General features: G+C 37.2%; 1 protein-coding gene across 1 annotated transcript in view; it reads right to left on the bottom strand.

Moving 5' to 3' along the window:
- The window catches only part of GPC6 (glypican 6), a 777821-nt gene that overhangs the window by 244652 nt on the left and 514472 nt on the right, over positions 1-18697 (bottom strand). The window lies entirely within an intron of this gene.

The following is an 18697-nucleotide window of genomic DNA, read 5'->3' as shown; positions in this document are numbered from 1 at the left end:
TACACGAAGCCTGATGGTTTCCTGCAGATCTTTAAAGAATGATTTTAAAAACAAAATATTTATTTTTTTCTAGAGGAAAAACAACACAGACTTTCCTCTGTGCTTCATGAGACCAGAACAGCAGGTTCTGTGAGTCAAAGAGATTCACACAGGTCCTTCTTTTTAATAATGATTGAAGCTTTCAAAATGCCACAATCCACTGCATTTGGCCACTGCATCAGCTACACTGAAGCACAATGAAAATTTCGACCCTGCAGACGTACGAATTCTTAACTATCCTGAGCCAGGATACACTTATCAGATAAAATGCTAGACTATTTGGTTTATAAGATTTCTTTAATGTAAAGTACCATAAAACTACACATAATGCAAATCACTGTTACACTATGTAACTGGGAGACCCTCTGCAAATTACTGTATTTTGGAAATTATTTGTGAAAAGGTCATTTGAAAACAGAGAAGGAAAATAAATCCTCTCATTGTATTGCACAAATATACTTCCTCAGATGCCTCATAATAGAAGAAACCCCCCACTATTTCCAATCACCTGTAATCAGATAATCTACGTTTAGAGGAAAATCTCTTCTCTTCTGCAATGAAGGAAGGATGTCGAGATCTAAAGAGTGATAATCTGCACCTGGAGAGGAAGGGGAGAAGGAATCCAGCTCTAAACCATACCAAATTCAGAAGTAAAAAAAGGGACTCTTGCTGGGAGGAAGTGCCTTTCATTCTACATATCTTTATTTTCCTCTAAAGAATATAAAACCCAAGATATAAAGAATATAAACCCCAAACCCATTGCTCCCAAGATAAAATGTTTTTTGTTAACTCTGTAACGGTCTATAGGCTATGCACATGTAATTCTTTTAGTTTGGCATCTTTTCAGGCATTTTGCAGAACTAATGCAGCAGTATCCTCAGCTGATTGGAATGATCAAAATGTTTCTTTACAAAAGCTGAGGTTCTAGTCCTTGAACTCAGATGAAGGTGCACCCTCACTGCAATTGCTATTAAGTTGCTGTTAATGGCTTGTCTGTGATCTCGCTGTCTACATGGACAAAGGGGGTGATGAGCAAGGGAAAAAAAAAAAGAGAAAATGCTCGAAAGTGTCCAATGAGAAAATCTACAAAGCCATTCAGCAGTTTAACCGTTCTGGCTGAAAGTAATTTAGAAATCTAAAGCCCACTGAGTTTTGATAGATTAAGCTTCAACTCACGGGAACATTTTTGGAAATTTTATTCAAGGCTTGAGCATCTTCCCCAGCACCAGGCTATTTCCAGATTCTCCATAAAGCTGCTGCTGCAAGACAGCACAAACAGCACGAGACTCCGGTGCCGGGCTTACGCTTCTTTCCAGATTTTGGAAGCGCTTGGAGGCAGGGGTAATAATGCTCACACAGTGCCATCTATGACTGTGGTAAACGTCTAATCCAACTTGAATTCGGGATCTAATTTTAATCCAAACTTGTTCTTCTTCTCTTTTTTTTCTTTTTAATAAAATAATATTTCATTTTAAATATTTTAATCTGTATATCTGACATGTTTCAAATTAAATTTTCAAATTAATACTAAAAACGAAGAGAATGGGGCTGAATACGTAAAAAGTTAAAGTCTTTATTTTGGATCAGAACAATTATTTCAGAATAATATATTTTCTTCCTAATTTAATTCTTATAGCCTTTTCTTTTCTCCTTCAATTTCGTTAGTATGCTACCCCTAGCTGACTGCCGTCTCACGACAGTCATGATTACACTGACTTCAGTTAGTCAGATGTTCTACAGAAAATGGTACACTGTAATGACATTTAGAGGTGCCAGACCACTGTGAATGATATTTTTGATGTTAACCAGTGTGCTGTAGAAAGGCAAGTATCAGATCTGTTTTAATTCTTCATTAGTATTTTATAGACAAAACAGTTCTTTTACAAAGTAATAAATTGTGAGCTATGAGGACTAGCTTTTTATTTGTTTACAGAAAGTATGCAGCATCTTATACAAGTTCACACTCCTTTTCACTCTTGATATCGATGGTCATTTTCTCTACTTGCCTACATTTTTTTTCACATTCCCATCTTATGTCATCTGAGTGCAGAACATTGATGTTAAAATTCACGGTCCCTCTCCATAGCATGCTTTTTGCCTCATTCAAAGTTGTCAGTTTTTTTCTTTAAATTGTCAATTTCAGCTTTCTTTAAAATTTTGCATTCAGTTTTCACTGCTGCAAACTGGTGACTCAGTCAAAATGCCCTGAAAATCAGGCTAGTGCTATGGTTGTGATATAAGAATGACTGTTTAGCCCTTAACCTTTCTACAGAGTGTGGCAACAAGCGTAACAATTAGTGTCATTTCTGATCTCGATGTTTATGCACTGAGAGTGGGACTGACAGCCGGATAGTTTATAGCCTAACAGAATGAATTCATAAAAATACTTACTGAGTTTACTAAATTGCAAAATATTGTAAATATAGCAATCTCTTTCAAAAAGTAAATTGCATGGGGCACCGAATCCAGGCAACACATCAGGCTTCAGGCTCATGTTTGGATCATTTTAGCTACAAATAACTAATTTCACACTGGTATCTTAAAACTACACTTGCTGAGAAAAGAAAAAAATGAAGAGAAGTTCTGTTACCGTTCCAACTTAAAGATCGAGCTTCATACTTTGAAATGCCTTATTGATTAATTAACAGTACATTATGTGGGGAGCTTTGTTTGATTTATGTCCTTTGTCGCTTAAACACGCTGTCTGTTGTGAACTTGCACATTCACACAGGGCATTTACGACTCTTGAATTCACACTGATGATGATCTAGAGAAGTCTGCCATTGCACAACGCAACAGAGAGTAACTGAGCCTGTAAAATACTGAAGAGCTCCCTGAGATGCAGAGAGACAGAGCCTGAAAGGATAAGGTTCAAATCCCTCTTCTGCATGACCATTGATTTTGTTAAGTAAGGGGGTTTTCGCCTCTGCCTAATGACTGTTTAGTCTTCCATATAAAACAGAACAGCTACAAAGCCGAGAAGTACACTATATAAGCAGTGAACGTATTGCAAATCTCTAATTTGGTCAGTGAGGTTTTTGTGCTTCTGTGTTCAGAATCAGACACAACAGGGATTTTTATACTTATTCTTCAAAAAGGACACTCAGCCTTTTGGTTTCTCTCTCTTCCCTTCTGTGATTTCAACAAAATCTTTGTCAAAATCAGTCCTATTCAGTCAAGGCAGGAAAAAGGTTAATTAAAAAATTCTCATTGTGGAACTACCAGAATGTCTTTACATAGGAATGCTTGGTAGAGTGAGCAAAATAACTTCTCTCAAAAAGCGTATTTGCCATATTTCATTAGATGCCATAGCCAGACTCTATTCCTAAATATCTCCAGTATTTTTCAAGCGTGAGACTCCAGTGCTGCATGTGTTGGGTTTTTTGTTCTTGCTATTCCTGGTTTTACTTTGGCAAATAGCCAAAACCAGGAAAATTCCTTACTAAAGCTTAGTTTCCTTCATATCTTGACCCCAGATTTAAAATGCCTATGCTTACAATTTCCTAATTTTTTTCTTGCCAGTTGGGAATGAGGGAACACTATTTTACCTTTGGTAATATTTATTTGTAAAAAATGCCAGAGAGAATAGCACACAGCACAAAAAAGCAAGGCATGGGGAAGGACAAAAAATTGATAATGTGCCATCTAAAATGATCAAGTTGTCAAGGATGACACTGATACAAATTCCCTTGTTATTGCAGATGAACCAGTATAATAGCAGGGGACTGAACATGAGCCAGATTTGATTTGTCAACTTGTTGCTATTATTTTGACAACATTTCAGCAAAATTGTCACATCTGTCGAAATTCTCTTAGAAAATTAGATGTAGCAAAGAACACCAAACAGCCTTATTTTCTCCTACTGAGTGTGCTGGGATTTTCCTTCAGTGAGTCATCAGCCGGCAGCAACAATGAAGAGTCACAACAATCACAAAGATACCATCTGTTTAAGGCAGATGATCCAAAATCAAACATGTATCTTTCTAAACATAAAATTCATCAGCACAAAAAACTACACACACACACACACACAAGGGTGTGGGCTCGCATACGTACGTATTATTTCTGTAATTCCTGACATGTTATCAAAACACCCAGATAGTAGCAATTACAGAATTTCCTGTATGGATTTCTATCATCAGCTAAAGTCACAGATGATATTACTTGAACTTTGTATCATGGGAGCTCATGACATTTGGAAATATGGAATATGCTTTTCATCACATGGTGCCTCTCACACCTGGTGCTTGCAGAAATTAGGCTTTAATGATTAGAATGCCTCCATTTCTTTCAAAGTATTTTTAAGAAAACCACGCACAATGCATAGCTCTGCATTGCCAAGAACACCCCCAGCAAACAGAGTACAGGATGACTACTGCAATAGGACTCATCTAGATGACTTTTTCCTTTTATTCTTTTTCAAACTGTATGCATGTGGAAGTCCTTGTTCCATTAAAAAAAGCAAACAAACCCTGGTAAAAAAAAATAAAATAAAAAACCCAAAAAACCAAAACCAAAACAAGCTAGTTCTCCTTTTCAAACATGGCAGTAATTGTAAATGCCCACAAATGTAAGATTTTGATCCGTATAGTTCTTGTGTGATAGAAAAACGTCTCTGATGCATTTTCCAAAGTAAACATGACAATGAATAAATTGGAAAAAGAAGTCAACAATACTTTCCAAAAAGCAAAATAAAGCTCAAGGAAACATTTGCATTGCAATTCATGAAAATATTAACAATGAAAAGATTATTATTAAAGAGGCAAAAAGGGAGAACTGACAATACAGCTGCCAATATAGCTCCCTGAATCATAGATTAGAATGGAATAGAATAGAATAGAATAGAATAGAATAGAATAGAATAGAATAGAATAGAATAGAATAGAATGGAATATTTCAGTTGGAAGGGACTTACAACGATCATCTGGTCCAACTGCCTGACCAATTCAGGGCTGACCAAAAGTTAAAGTATGTTATTAAGGGCGTTGTCCAAATGCCCCTTAAACACTGACAGGCTTGGGGCATCAACTACCTCTCTAGGAAGGCTGTTACAGTGTTTGACCACCCTCTCAGTAAAAAAATGATTCCTAATGTCCAGTCTAAACCTCCCCTGGTGCCGCTTTGAACCGTTCCCACATGTGCTGTCACTGGATCCCAGGGAGAAGAGCTCAGCATCTCCCTCTCTGCTTCCCCTCCTCAGGAAGCTGTAGAGAGCAATGAGGTCACCTCTCAGCCTCCTGTTCTCCAAAATAGACAAGGCCAAAGTCCTTAACAGCCCCTCTTAGGACATTCCTTCCAGCCCTTTCACCAGCTTTGTTGCCCTCCTCTGGACACATTCAAGGACCTTCACATCCTTCTTATACTGTGGGGCCCAGAACTGCACACAGTGCTCAAGGTGAGGCTGCACCAACATTGAATACAGAGGGATAATCACCTCTATCAATCAGCTATTTACACTGTGTGATGCACCCCAGGATGCAGTTTGCCCTCTTGGCTGCCATGGCACACTGCTGACTCCTATTGATCCTGCTGTTGACCAGCACCCCCAGATCCCTTTCTGCAGGGCTCCTCTGCAGCCACTCCTCTCCCAATTTATACTTGTGCCTGGTGTTACCCCCTCCTAGGTGCAGGATCCGGCATTTGGACTTGTTAAATTTCATCCCATTAACCACAGCTCAATGCTCCATTCTATCTAGATCCCTCTGTAAGGCCTTTTGTTCCTTCAGAGAGTCAACAGCACCTCCCAGCTGGTATCATCAGCAAACCTGCTAATGATGCGTTCTACTCCTGCATCCAGATTGTTGATAAATGTATTGAAAAGAATTGACCCTAGGGCTGAGCCCTGAGGAACACCACTGCTGACTGGTCACCAGCCAGGTGCAGCCCCATTCACTGCAACCCTTTGAGCCCTGCCCTTCAGCCAGTTCTTCATCCAGCGCACCATGGACCCACTTATCCCACAGTTGGACAACTTGTCCAGAGGATGCTGCGAGGGACATTAACAAAAGCCTTACTAAAATCCAGAAAAAACTACATCCACTGCCTTCCCTTCATCCACTAGACAGGTGACCTTATCATAGAAGTATATCACATTAGTTAAACTCGTTTAAAAAAAGTTAATTGATACAATAAATGAACAGCAATACAATCTAGTGTTCAGACAGAGGCTTAAACTTATTTTTCTTTCATTTGCAGCATCCAGACCTTTTAAAACAAAGTGTAATGAAAAATAATGGTCATCAGGTGACATAAATGTTGCTTTGTCTTTTACACATACTCAGTCTGCTACCCATTATAGGTTGCCACAGTGGACCTCATGAAGTAACTCCAGAAGCATGCAGACAGCTACCTTCTCTGCTTGACTAATGTTTAGATCATGTGTCCATTCTTTTGCCTACCTTAGAAGGTAAAAATATAGTGTAAATGACTTAGATAATGCATCTGTAGAGCCAAAAGGAGTTCATCCAACAGCCAAAATTCCAAGTGGAGTGGTCTAATGATGATACAATAATCATCAATATTTTATTTAACCACTGTGCTTATATTTAAATATAAATCTTAAATATGCATAAGACCAGGGATTAAAAAGTTTTGCTTAAACATTTACTGTGTTTCCATGATTATGTTCTCATACAGCAGGAAATAAATGCTACTCTTTTCTGCTTAAATTGCCTAACACATCTGTCTACTTTTCTGTCTTTCTTCTAGAATTCAAGTGATCTGTGGCACACAAGTGGAAAAATTATACTTGCTTCCACTTGATTATAAAGTGAAATGTAAACTTACATGCCCACATTAAATTATAGCAGAAAGTTCAACTCCATTGAAAAAAATCATGAAAACTCAATGTGTTGCAAAGGAACCTTCTTCCTGTATGTCGTGCTCTACCCTTAATATTGTAACTTGGTCAACTTCTCTTTAGGCCACTTCTGATGAAACATTTCAATTTTTTCCTGGCTGATATGATATGATAATATTATGCCAGGCTATGAATTACTAATATAATATAATATAATGCCACAAACTACTCATTTTGCATCTAGTATAATGATTTTCACTAATACAGAGACTGATCACTAATGACTGATACTAATGCAATCTAAATTTTGAGAATATACCTGATGATTTTGTGATGACTTGTTTCATTTTGTATGTCCCCACATTAATAAATAAAAAAGATAAAACAGTCACTTCGGATCTCTGTGAATGCGTGCAGTAGGAACAAATGGCAAAATTTAGGCCTATTTCTAAATGGTATCTAAGTCTCACTTGTTCTTGCTGAATTCTCTGCAAAGTTTCCTATGAACAATACTGATGATCATGGTGATGTCAGTGTCATAAAAAAAAAGATCTTCACTGATGAGAAATTCAACTGGAATAGTTAATTTATAATCAGTCAGGTATAGTATACAGTACGCCAGATTTCCATCCCTTACTCTGTCTCTCTCTCCCCTCCGACCAAACACTCTCACAAACATGCAGTTAGCCATTGTTCCATTCTCAAAATTCAGCCTTAAAGACTGTAGGTATAACAAAGAAATAGCCATAGGTACAATGATTTATATAACAATTCTTTCATACATATAACAATGTCTTCAACAATAGGCAAAAACTTTAACACTTCACCTGACATAAACAGACCGACATCAAAGCCAAAACCCCATGAATGAGTTGTCTTTAAGTAAACACACTGGAAAAGAAACACATTTAGAAAAAACATATTTTAAAATGGAGTTCAAATCACGTTTTCAAACGTGTTTCATCATTCCAGCTAGATGGGGCATAACTGGCGACAAAACAGTTTTCTGCATTCAGTCAGCAGAACTATTGCATTATGTGTATCTCTTCATTGGGAGTGAAGATGAGTGTGGAATGAAAACAAAATGACAGATCAAAATGAAAGAGTAGTGATATCACATAGATAAACTTGTCTTGGACATGTCAGTACTCGCTATTTTATTTCTCTGATATGAAGGATGGATGAAGTAAAACCAATTTTGGTTGTCAAGGGCTGCCACAAAATGGAGAGAAACAAGAAAAAGATGTCAAGAATAGGTCTATCAATAACACTAACTTATTTTACACATACACAGTAAAAACCCATCCAACTTCCAACTTCACGTAAATAAAATACCATTTCATTCCTAGGGGTTACTATAGTTGCAGAAGACATTTACTGCTTCACTCACCTTCTCAAACTACAAGAGTCACTTATCTGAATATCTTAATATTCAGACACTACACCTGTACAGTCTTGAAAATTTAAATAACTTGTACTAAAACACTGCTTCAACTAGGACTCTATTGATGTATTTTTGAAGACCCTGCACAAAACTCCTATTGAAGGCAATAGAAACTTTGGCTCCTCAGCATCTTTGAAAGGCTATGCATGTATTTTTATCTCTTCATTATCCATTTAAACATAAGCCCTGCAAAAAGTAAGAAGACTGTCCAGACAAGAATGTAAATAATCTGAACAAACCTGTAAAGAGCTTGGGGATTTATAGAAAATAACATTTAAATTTAACACCCAATAAGAAATATAGCTATAAATACTGAACACATCCCTGAACTAAGCTATAAGAATGAGTGAAGTTATGATAGAAGAAAAAATGAGGAACCTGTAACAGAAAAAAGAGGAATGTAGGAAAACAAAGAAAACCCTTACTATGTGGAAGATCTGCTGAAACACTAAGTTTTACGTAGAAATCCTTGTGTCATAAAATGCTATTCTTTTATCTTCGCAGTAAATCTTATTTTGGAAGAGCGTACAAGAAAGTTGTTATTGTATAAGCCAAGATTCTTTTAATTCTGGTTTCATCAGCAATTGAATAACTAATAACACACTGAATTGATTCTCATATTAAATCTAGGTGGAATAGGTCCTTATTATCAGTAAGAGGCCCTACAAGTTAGAACAGAGAACACAATCAAAAACTGAAATAACAAGGAGTATGGAATTAAGCACGTGATTTAAACTGAATCACAATAAAAGGAATTGAAATGCTAGAGATAGCTACATGAGATCTGACCTTCTACCTCCCTATAATACGTGATCAGACTGAATTTCCCAGTAAAAGTAGTATCAATAGGTCCATTCAGTAGCTGCCAAAGTGATTCTGCCTAAAGAATTGAATGCTTGCCCACAACGGTTTGATACAGTAGAGTTGATAGGAGTTATAGATGGTCTGGCATTTTCCTTCTATGGCATGCTGTGGAAAGCTAAGCAACTCTTTAAAGGGCTTTGCTTTCTCTGGTTTCTTAAGAAAATAAAAATGTTTGTTAAATCAACTGCCCAGTAGAGATACAGTGAATGCATATCAAAAGCGATGCGTGTGTATGTAAGGAGCTCAACTTAAAGACAATCATGATTTCTGAAAAATCATCATTCTTATACAGAAAATGGGTGTCCTTTCAACAAAGTAATGTAATATAAGAGGCAAGCCTTCATGTTGTCTTTGAGGATTGGGAAGTGACACTGGTTTAACATCTAACTACTGCAAGAGTGATAAGTTACATGATTAAGAGAAGCATACAGTTAATCACTGGTGCTGTTTGCTCTTTCTAAGTTACAACGAGTGTAACCATCCCACGTTACCTAGAGAACTTAAATAAAGAAGGTTCCCTTTCCATTTCATAGGGTGATCAGAGTATTTTCTCTTTCTCTTATACAAAGAGAATGGCTATCACACTGGAGACACAATAAAGTAGTGCTGTTGGAAAAATATCCACTACCCCAATAAATACCATGTCTTGAGCGCTAGCTCATGCAAGGAAATTTAGAAGGCAACAAGTGCAACCCCTTTGAATTTGAAGCCATAAGAACTCACCATGACAGAATATTGGAAGGTGTTTGGAAGTTTAGGGTAACACAAAACACAAAAAGCTATTAAGAGCATTTTATTCAACCTTTTTGTCATTTTCTTGAAATAAAGCTGTCTAATAGCTGTCAAGACTCCACCTAACTCGCAGGACCAAATATGAATCTTTAACATGTGATCGAGCGCAATGTCTTGCATTTTTTTCTGCTTTATCATAAGCTATAATCCTATTTTCATTTCCTTTTACCTTCTTGTTTAGACAAATGGAGCAAATACAATGACAGATGAAAACTAGTGACATTCTTCAAGAAACACAATATGGAATGGAATTATTAATTAGGACATCTACTTTAATATGAATCTCAATTAATCCTCTCTATACTTACAAGTCTCCCTTTTCCTCCCTTTCATTCTTTTAATTTGTTCATTTTCAGCTAAAATATGTTCAAAGCCAAGTGTTTTTGATACACTAAGTCAATGCTTATTTTTGTCAACAGTTTCTCAGAATAATCAAGGAAAACTTAAAAGCAATTTCTGTTGAAAAAAATGGTTTAAGGAAATACAATGACTTTTCTGCTTGAAAAGCAGCTTGGAGGAGATGTTGAAACAGATAGGTACAGATAGTTGAAACAGATACTTCAGAGTAAGCAATTTAAAGCTGTAAATCAGGCTATTCCACAGGAGAACAAAGTGGAAGTGATTTGAATGTCACTTTGTGAAACCGATGTGCTGATTCTGGAGCAGAATTCAAAATGTTGATTTAGGCATCTGAGACCTTCTAAACGTGAAACGTGAGAGAGGGAGATGTCCAGGTTTGTGGACACCAGTGGGGTGTTAGGACACCTAAACTAACTGATAGAAAATCTCAGAGAAGAATCTTCTCCAGGCTAAGCACTATTTCAGATTAGCAATTTATTTCTCTCTATGATATAGGACTTAAAAGTGTTTGAAAACTTCTCCTGGCTTTTGTTGTTGCATTAGCATATTTCATTAGCCTAATGATAAAAATCTAGCCTAGGAAGTAAGTCACCATGGCTCAAAGTGCTCTCATCTCAGAGGCATCAGACTATTTTTGAAAATAGCTCAAAAGGGAATACTACTTAGAAAACATCTTTAGATACTGAAGTGCTTACCTTCTACTGAATTTCAGTGGGACTGAGACCTTACCAAGTTGTTTGGGAATGTTTGGAGATCTTATTCAAAATCTAGAGGGAGGTAAAGCAAGCAGCATAATTGCATTAGACTCAAGGAAAAAAAAATAAAAAATGAGGCAAATGTTACAAAGAAGGCTATCAGAGATAAGTTTCTCTTGTATGAAGAGTAAGATTTGAAGGTGCCATAGAAATGTCCTCTGTGATTCAAACACCTGAACAACTGAAACAAGTCGTGTCTTTCAGCAAATTCACAGAGCTCTCGTGAAATTCAAATTAAATGTAGGGAATGTCCCAGGTGAAGGGAAGAGATGGAGAAGGTGGATCCACAGTGTAACTATTTGTGAGGAAAAGACCAGCTTTTAAATTAAGGAGGACAGACGTCCTGCTCTGTTTTGCTGTTGATGGATGCTGCATTAGTTACATATTCTGTGCAATTTGATTCCCTTTCACATTGGTTTTACAAGAGTGTAACCCTACCTGCTTCCAAACCCCTAAGCACAGGCCAAAGAGCAGCTATACATTTGACCTTTTTCTAGTTCTGAATGTTACTGTAGCTCCTTCAATTTTAATTCCAGTTTAGGTATTGTGGTACGTTATCTCTCTGTACATAGCTCCAAATCACTTATTTGAAAATGCTGTTTCCAACTTCATTTCTACATCTGGTGCTTATTTCTTATTTATAATATATTCCCTTTGTAACCTCCCAGAGGTGTTTGTGCATGAGGGATTTTTTTTTTCTTTTTTGTTTTCTTTAAAAAAATATTTTCTCCTCTAATACTTCTACTAATAGAACATGATGATCATACTGAGTCTGCAGAACACTGAGTTATATAGTAAAGAATATATCAACAAATAACAGAAGGATAGGAAATAATCAAAATACCCTGGCAAGGTGATAAACCTATTAATTTAAATGTATTTCTTCTAAATATGAGGTTTTATATTTTCCTAATTTTTTTCTTAGTTTTCCTGTCCGTTTATTGAGAATACATTATGATAAACATCCTGAAGGACATAGTTTAGCAGCATGGCCTACAAATTTTGGATACCAATATTCTAGGGAATGATGATTTTCAACCTAAGTGAACTCAACTGAGCAATTTCGCCACTTCAAAGTAAATAAATTAAGTTCCACACACTTTACTTTATGTGGTTTCCTTGGAAAGAAATCAAGGTGTGTTCTCGTGTACATGAAACTTTTTAGAACAGTTGTGTTAGTATACAGCTGGTTTGGAATTTGAGAATTTCTCCAGTAAACCAGCTTTTCTACTGGGAAAAGCTGAATTATCAAAATTGAAATCTCTTGCTTTAACTGATTATACAGGGTCTGTCTGGGATGGAGTTAACATCCTTCACAGTGGCCCATATAGTGCCGTGTTTTGGATTTGAGACCAAAACACTGTTGATAACGCACCAGTTTCAGCTATTGCTGAACAGTGCCTGCACAGCTTTGAGACTTTCTCTGTTTTCCATGCTGCCTCCCCAGAGAATAGGCTTGGGGTGGGCAAGAGAGTGGGAGGGGACACGGCCAGAACAGCTGGGTATTTAGAGGTATTTAGAGACTGGCTGGGCATCATTCTGCTTGTGGGCGTGGGGAGTGATTGCCTTTTCAGCCTCTGTGGGTTTTTTCTCTTTCCTTCACTTATTAACTTGTCTTTATCTCTACCTAAATGTTTTCTTGCTTTTGTTCTTTGGACTGTCTCCCCCATTCTGTTTGGGGTCAAGTGGATGAGAGACTGGGTGGGTGATTATTTGCTGGCCAGGATCAACCCACTACACAGATAAGCTAGTTATAGTAAGACCATTTTGAAGTCAAAGATTAGGTTTTACATCAAAATAAGAGCGAGAGAAGGGAGCGATGGATTCCTCCTTTTCCAATCAGTTCTGGCAATCTCTCTCTTGTTGACTTTTTTTCTAGTTAATATGTACAGTTAAACACTCAATAGTGCAGAGAAAGCATAAGATACGTTAATTCTAACTCTCAGCAGCTACAGCCTTGTCCTGAGCTACTAGTGGAAGCAAAGGCTCAAGTGCCTTTTCAAGGGAAAGGTTCATTACTTATCCAAGGTAGAATAGTTCCAACAGGGGAGGCTGCAAACTCCTTTCCTCTCAGAGTACTAAATAAACATTTGGTTATGAATTTTTTTAGGATGAAGAAGATTTATGCTGAAGTACACATAACATGAATCAAACAGAGTCTTTCTCATTCATATCAGTTCACTGCTCACTATCCTAATGAGATGAAAAGCCTGGAGAAACAGCTTTTTAAATCCTGAAATTTTGACTTGACAAAAAGCAATTTTCTCTCCAGCTATACCCTGGTATCCTTCAGCAAAATATCTCCCAGTTCCTTTTCAGGGATATAGAAGTTTCATGGAATTCTTTAGAATGAAAGGTATTATAAAGCAAAAGAATTACATAATTATAAGAACAGAAAATATTCTTACTCAACTCTTACTCAGTTGAACTTTAAAAAGTGCAAAAGACAGAAATGTGGATGTCCTTGGACCTGGATGGTCGTTGCACTGAAAAGTTAATTTTCTTTGAAAGTCTCTCTTTTCCCTCAAACTCTTCCAGTATTCAAAGTTAATTTGAGACATATCTGGGTAATATTTAATGGAACAAGTAGGATCTCTAATGGTGTCTTCAGAAGTTATGAAATGCTACATAACCTTCAGCAGTCTTCAGCAAATCTATTTTACCATGTTTCTTGTAAGATTTACCATGTTTAATTTTGGTTAAATAGGTAGCTGAAAAGCTGAAAAACACACACACACTTAACTCAAAACTTTTTCTCCTCTTGGAATCAAAAATATGGATGCTAAGAATTCAGGTAAATATAGGAAGTTTGCTTGACATATACCCAAGTAATCAATTCAGACTAAAAATAAATCAACAAAAGCAAGAACGTTTTTATTGGATCTCACTGAATCAAAACTTCCGTTTTGGGAGTTAGAATTCCACTAAGGAGACAGACTTACGCGGATGGGTACAAAATAGGTTTTCTTTGTTGCTAAAGCTAGGTAAGGCTTCTTAGGAAGGATGAATATTTGTGATCACAAAATCAGTTTAAGGCAATTTGTATAAATTAGATGCAAAATTAATTTATGTCTTTGGAGAGTCATATATATGCTATCCCTGCTGTACATTTAGACTGTATTCATGCTTTGGTGATACAAACGCCCAATCCTGAATACCACTACCTTTAACAGAAAAGTAGATCTGAGATGATATTTAATGAAAATGCAACCTTGGGCAGCAGTTTCAAAGTGATCTAAACAATATTTTGATCTACATAAACAGACAGCTGACAGTCAGCCTTTGGATAGAGATTAAATAGTCAGGGTTTTCTGGGTTTAATGGCTGTGTAAAGCATGTTAAGAGTACCTAGCTTCTCCCTTGATTTTTCATGCTATCTTATCCTTCGTTGCAAGAAAAATATTCATATTCAAAATTTTATCTGATTATCTGAACTCCAGATTGTTCTACTTTGTTTTTTTTTCTCTTCTCAGATATTTCGTCTTGTCAGAAGAGAAAAGAAATACCACAAATCATATCAAATTACTATCAATAAATTGAAATATTTTATCTTCATAGGGCATATAGTGTACAACACAAGTAAAATGTTTTTGGAAGAACACTGAATTACATTTAAAGGGCTTGAGAACAGTGCTTGTAATAATGGGGAATTCTCATGGCCAAACAACCCAATGTAGTGCTATAATTTCTTTACTGAAACATGCTATATGCATACAAATATCAACTATTTTGAAATAAAGCTATAGATATGCCTTAAGAAATAACTTTAATATTCTTAAAGTTTAGATTTTCTCTAAGAAAAGTTATGATGTTTTTCATAAGAAAAGTTATGATGTTTTCCACATTATTATTATTTTTCTGATCATCTTTGGAGACCCACAATCACCTTTGCGTAACTAGTTAGAGGAAAGCTAAACACTGCCCTTTTAAGTTAAAGTCAAAATACTGTAAAGTGACTGGCTGTGTTTCTGACTGCACTTTGCATTATCCCATCCCTTTAGGATAAACAATATCGTACTGTAGAGTTCCTAAATGGAGTCCTGGGCTGGAAAAGGACGTCCAAGGCTGTGATGTGAAGGTAACTGAGTGAAGCAACAGCTTTTGGGGCTTCTGATGAGCGCATACCATGTGTACCACAGCATCACCTTCAAGGTGCAAGACATGTTTTTTTCTTGCAGCTGGACAGAAATGCAAAACAGCATCTGCTGTCTTGTTTTTGTCCTTTCCCTCTTCCTTCCGGGCCTAAGGAAACCAGTAAGCTCCAGCCCCCGGCCTGACTGGGCAAAAGTCTGCTGGGCCTTCTTCTTTCAGCTTCTATGAGGGAGAAAAGGAAGGGAAAAGGCTTCTTTTTTCCACGTCATTCCATTTGCAGATTTAGCGCTCTCTTTCATCACACAGTACAGAAGGGATGCTTGCCTGCCTTTCTTTAGTGGGCTCTGTTGAGTACAGCTGTGAGTTCATGGACGTAAATGACGAAGAACCACCAGGAGGCTTTTGCCACCATCAGTGCTGATCTGTACATAGTAAAATCGTATGCACAGATAATGCCCTGGAACTGCTATTCCACACAGCAATGTTAATACGAATCTGGAACGTTTCTGAAGGCTAATAAAAACATAAAATGAAATAATGCAGCAGACTTCTGGTGATGTCTCTGTCCTGTGCAATTTACCAGAGGAAATAAATCACTGAGACGGGAAACATACGCGATGGCAAAACATGGGACCTGTCACATCAGTTTAGCATCAATCCGTATCTGTCTAGTTAATGCAGACTTATATTCACCTTTCCTCACTGCAAACTCTCTTTCTGACCAAGAATTTTTATTGACTTTTCAGACCCATAAACAGCTTTACATTTCGAATACAAAAATTGGTAGACATCTTGTTTATCTAGTAACATGAGAATATCTCATGGTTTCCTAAACATGTGAAATAGCTGAATGCTTCAAGCTATAAATTTACCTATAAAATTATACACATGGATTTTCAAGTATACTGTGTTGTCTGGAGCATGGAGATACTATCGAGTCAGTGCTGGTGAATCATTCAAGTGAAAATTTGTTTCAGAGTTCTATTGACTGAGAACACTCTTAGGCAGTACTTTCTCCCTGATGGCTTTTTCATGATTTCCCCACTGAATTTTGTTTTTAATACATTGGGATAAGTAAATAAGCCATTTCATTTTTATTTTCCCTTCTGTGAAATGCTTCCCAAGTAACTTGATTAATGTTCAAAACCAATATTTGAGCAGCCACATAATGTAATTAAAATTTCATAAAATAGCTATAATCATCCTAGCTTGGTAATAAGCAACCTTATTTATCACACAAATGATTTCTTTGGATTTTCAACAAGCACTTTATTTAGCTAACTAAATAATCTTTTTTTCTGCAGGAGGTTTGTGTTTTAAAACAGACAATTGAAGTCACAGCCAGCGTGCTTTGCCATACAGAGCCAATATTTAATCACAGGAGGTTTCAGCTATGTGCGCATTGAAGTTAGCCTGATTTATCCAGGAAAGCGTGCTTGACTGAGTTCCATTTTAAACCTGTCTGCCCAAACTGCTTTTTTTATCTTGAAGTGATACTAAGTGCACAATGAGCCAGTTTAAAGGTAGAATGTTCAGTGAACGGGATTTTTTTTTTTTTTGAGTACTGTGCAGCAGTGTGTTGGTGTCTTTAATGCCATACGGGCCTTAGCTGTCAATAACAATAACTGCGAAATCTGCTAGTTACTGAAGAACCTTAAACCTGAAGAAAAAGGTGTTTTATTTTTTCTACTGCTCTTTACATAATCTCTATCTCCATACTGTCCCTACAGTCCAATTCTATTTGAGACTGAATGACTCAAAGTGCAGTCCTACTTTAAAAGTGCTTTTGCAAAAAATGGTAGCATGAAGTTCCACGTTAGTTGTATCCCAATGATTTCCAGAACAAATTTTCTTAGCTTGCTGACTGAAAGGTCATTTTTATCTGTGCATCTGTTCTACAAACCTTCCTGGAGTCTGGAAAGTAAACTATACTGTTTCTTCCGTGCACAATATCAACCGAAAACCTTTCTGCTGGCAAAATGCTTCCTTCGGGTACAACTGGGAAAGGCAAAGCATTGCTTTCAAATCCTGCCCTCATTTACCTCCCCCCATGTAGCCTGGGGCCCGCAGTGGGGCTGGAAAGGTGCATCTTAGTATTCATTTGAAGCTATAGCAGAGAGGGAACTGCATATTTAACTGTTCATAGTTACACTGATAACATAAAAGGTAGAAAACTATCCCACTTTCAACTGCAACAGTCAGTTCTGTAGGGGTGACTGGATTTGAGAGGAAAGAGGAAAAAAAAATAGTTAATTTTCCAGAGGTATAAGCAGAAAAAGCTGTTTGCTGAATAAAATGCTCACTGTATGCTATCAGGTCTTAGGGAAGAAGCAGAGTTAAATATTGTTCCAAGGTTCTGTACTAACACCAGGAAGTTTTCCCTCTGTGAAATACCAGTCGCAGCAGCTGATGATTTGTGACATTGTGTTGTAATCCAGGAGGAACTTGGAATATGACCAAAGGGCGTTACTAATATTCTGCATGACTAATTACTGAACCTTCCTCTGGGTTCAAACATCCCAGTGTTTGCACAGATGATGCTTTTGTTCATCCATCATTTAAAATGTCTTGTAGCTGGAAAGCTAACAACATTCATAAAAGTCCATTCATAAAGCCCTCTGGTGGGGGGTGGAGGTGGGGTGACAGTTTGCATTTTTCTGGTCTTTTAACTTCTTTGCTGCTGACCATGATTACAAATACCACGTAGCCATGGTATTTTCCGCCGGGAAGGTGATTTGTCCTATTTTTTAGATAAAATGACTGAAATATACTACATTAAAGCAACAGTCAACAGACAAATCTGGTTCTACTAAACACACCATTTAGTTCTGTGCTCCTGACAAGCTGGAACTTGTTGGATCACGCTGCTGCTTTCACCAGGTCTTTATAAATGGAAACTGGAAAGGGAGGAAATGAAGGAAGGAGTAAAGCATGTCCAAAATTTACCGTGATATGGAGCCAGGATGCAGACCAGGTGTGCCGAGTTGGAACCTGCTGACTTCTGTACTCTAGATTTATTTACACTGCTTATCATAGTATCAAGGAAAAATTTAGGTTTGGAGAGACCTCTGGAAGTCATCTGAAATAATGCCCTGCTCTAAGCAGATAGGTTGAGGCTGATCAGGACTCTGTCTGTCACAAGGTCCAAGATCTACACCAGCCTGACTCCGTGACCAGACCCCATTGATCTTAGTGGTCCCTTCTCACTCTGACCTCTGCGGATTGCCTATATCTTCTTCCAGTATTAAACAAGAATTCCCAGTTGCCTTCCAGGTCTTATGCAAAGCTCCTGGAAAAAAGTTAGATTTAAGGATTGGCTTTAAATCTCACAAAAGCATTTGTGACTACAACAGGTATCATAGTCACTGTAGTTTGAAGTATGTCACTACTACAAAACCTAGATAGCTAGAAAAGTGTCCAAAATTTCAGTGTTTATTTTCACAGACATTGCTTTGAAGAGAGTCTCGCGCATCAAGCTCAAAGCTCCAAAACACGTATTCCTCCTCAGAAAAAGAGGAGGCACTAAATATCCTATCTTCTTTCACACAGTCT

The sequence above is a fragment of the Chroicocephalus ridibundus genome, chromosome 1 (genome assembly GCF_963924245.1).
Source record: "Chroicocephalus ridibundus chromosome 1, bChrRid1.1, whole genome shotgun sequence".
Taxonomy (NCBI): Eukaryota; Metazoa; Chordata; class Aves; order Charadriiformes; family Laridae; genus Chroicocephalus; species Chroicocephalus ridibundus.
This window is presented reverse-complemented; position numbering and strand designations above follow the sequence as displayed.